This window comes from Octodon degus, unplaced genomic scaffold (genome assembly GCF_000260255.1).
Source record: "Octodon degus isolate 3935 unplaced genomic scaffold, OctDeg1.0 scaffold00065, whole genome shotgun sequence".
Classification (NCBI taxonomy): domain Eukaryota; kingdom Metazoa; phylum Chordata; class Mammalia; order Rodentia; family Octodontidae; genus Octodon; species Octodon degus.
In genome coordinates, this window is record NW_004524641.1 from 5,333,275 (window position 1) to 5,336,045 (window position 2,771).

At 34.7% G+C, this 2,771-nt stretch overlaps 1 protein-coding gene across 2 annotated transcripts in view; it reads left to right on the plus strand.

The window, feature by feature from the left end:
- Chn1 (chimerin 1) overlaps nt 1-2,771 on the plus strand; it is a 209,372-nt gene that overhangs the window by 18,978 nt on the left and 187,623 nt on the right. The window lies entirely within an intron of this gene.

Genomic DNA, 2,771 nt, shown 5'->3' on the forward strand with positions numbered 1-2,771 from the left:
TAAATGACAGTTCTGGGTAATTCTTGAATATTAATATTCTTTAATATTAAATGAAATAATAAAGTCATACTATTTATAATGTCTGAAGAGAGTCATATGTGCTTTGTGATTTGGGTTTATTTTATGTTCTATTAGTTATTTTTTACTTTGGTACTGGGGACCACAGGGGTGTTCTGTCACTGAGCTACATCCTCAGCCCATTTTTATTTTAGAGACAGGGTCTTGCTAGTTGCTCAGTTGGGATTTGCGATTTTCTTGTTTTAGCCTGCCAAAAAGTGCTGGGATTATAGGCGTGCATCACCACATTATTCTTTTGTTTCTTCTTTATGTACCGTATACCTTAACTCACTTTCTGAACTTTTGGCTAATAGATAAACATACACAGTGGACTTGTGGGTACGTCTGTTCATTAATTCCACAGGATTTTAGAATTCTCATGTTTTTTGGTTTAGTTTTCCTGAAAAACACTTTTTTTCCCCTTAAGGTGCAGTGTCCTTTAGCTTTGTCAAATATAGAATTGCTCTGACTTGACTGATTAGATTATTTTACCAATTGCTTTGCTATATCAGATTTTCAAGCTTCATTGATAAAACTGTGTATCTCTCCAGCCTAACTCCTGAGCATAATATAAGGATCCACAGTAATGGTTTGACTATAAGTATTTCAAATTCTTTAGAAGGATCTAGCGCAAATCCATGAATGTGGTTTATTATGGTTATTGACAGCTGGACCTTGGGAAATTAACCCTTTGATTTAAGTTATAGTCACATTTGGATTATTGCGCATGTTACATTAAACAGTTATAATTATTTGCTTCTGGAATTACACTAAAGAGAATAAAACATTTTCTAACACGTCCACAAGATGGCACTTGCCAACCTGCTTCCTCTGTTGTTCCTTAGCTTAAGAAAATTAGGCAAAATTTAAGAAGGGACATTGAATATTCATGTAAGTGCTAAGGTCTCAATTTCTAGAAGCTTAATCAGAACACCTTAAAATTGATAAGCTTCAGTTTGACATTTTGAAAAGTGTTCTAGTGTAGGCACCAATATTCTTTAAGATCTTAAGGTTATTTTGAACGCAAACTGGAATCTGTATAATAGAAAGAGCTGCCTGTCTTTACTTCATTGGCTTTTTAAACATTTTTCAAAGAAAATAGATTTATGAGACATATAATCTATATATTTAGTTCTAGACATCTTACAGTATTGGCATGAGATAATTAGCCACTAATAAGTGTTCTAAAGTAATTGTTTTATTTTCTACTTATAAGCAAGGTGTAGTTGAAACATAGTTTGGAATTTGTAGTTCTAGTAAGGAATTCATAATTCTAATTATGAGATTTATAATGATGAAGGACAACAGTAACCTTTCCATCATGTTAACTGCATTAGGCTTCCTTTATACCCCAGATACTCAATACTTAGTACCGTTTCACATGTTTACTGTAAACATTGTTGATAGGGAAGGGAAAGATACAGGGACTGTGTTGAGGTTGGTAAGGGTCTTCTATGTTTTTTATTGCTTTGTGAATAATTAGAATAGAAGCTACATGCTCACAGAAGACATAGAGGAAGGCTTATCCAAAAAACGCTTTGGAGCTGTAGCCTTGCTACATCTGAATGAAGCTTCTGGTGTTTACCAGCTTCATCATAAAAGTGGTCAGGCAAAAGAAGGAAGGGAATGTCATGGAATCTGAACAGTAAAAGAAAATCTCTTGAAATCTGAGCCAGACCTGTTGTAAAGTACTCATTTTTTATTTTTTTTCACTATTCACAGGAAGGTTTGTGAAGAATCTGTTATATTTGAAGAAAGAGTCCTTGAAGCTCTCTGTAAAAGCAGTTGTTACACGTACTCGCTGCTGAGCTTACATAATAAACGAGTCTTGCGGGCAGCTGAACATGGAAACTTCCTTTGTTAGCTGGCCTTGTCCTTTGTGAGGGGTGCACTGTCCACTCACGTGGCTGTTTGGTGCACTATATTTTTACTTTGCACTTTAAAAGCTTGATAAACATAATCACTTTCAAGTTCAGTAATTTCATTGAATTTATCTAAATTAATTTCTGAACTGGAAACTTCTTGAGACACACTGGTCAGAGAAATGAATAGAGCAAGAGATGTAAGAGAAATTCGCCCAGCACACATGGCTAATTGCCACTGTCATCTTTAGATTCTAAGTATTTTCAGCTTTTATTTTTAAAGTGCTTTTCCCCCCTTGGTAAGACGAAGATTGCACTTTCAGTTGAGCTTATTTCCAGTTTTTTTCCCCCCAAAAATTAAATTCTAAGAAAGTTTTGGAAATTAAAAAATCTGGAGCCAATATTTTCATCAGTATAGCTTTATATTTTATTTTATTATTTTATTTTTTTGGTGGTACCGGGGATTGAACTTCCCTTGCACTTGCCAGGGAAGTGCTTATTCCACTGAGCCATCTCCCTGGGGCTAGCTTTATATTTTAAACTGTTGAAATATATCAATATGACAAAATGACCCAATCTTACGTTTGTTTTTATACTTGCCATCCAATGCAAAGGAGAGTAAATGGGTGGGATTAAAGATTTGAGGTTCCCAAATGGTGTGGAATTTTATTGAATTGAATACCGTAAGTTAGGAATTAGTGTATTTGATACTCTGCTCCATAATTTGGCCGTTTTATTATGTTACTTCATATCACCAGGAAATGAAAAAGTATTGTTTGATGATGGCACCTGGCTCTAATTTGGTTTCTTCATTTTTGTCAGACCTGGAGATAGAACTCAGGCCCTTGCACT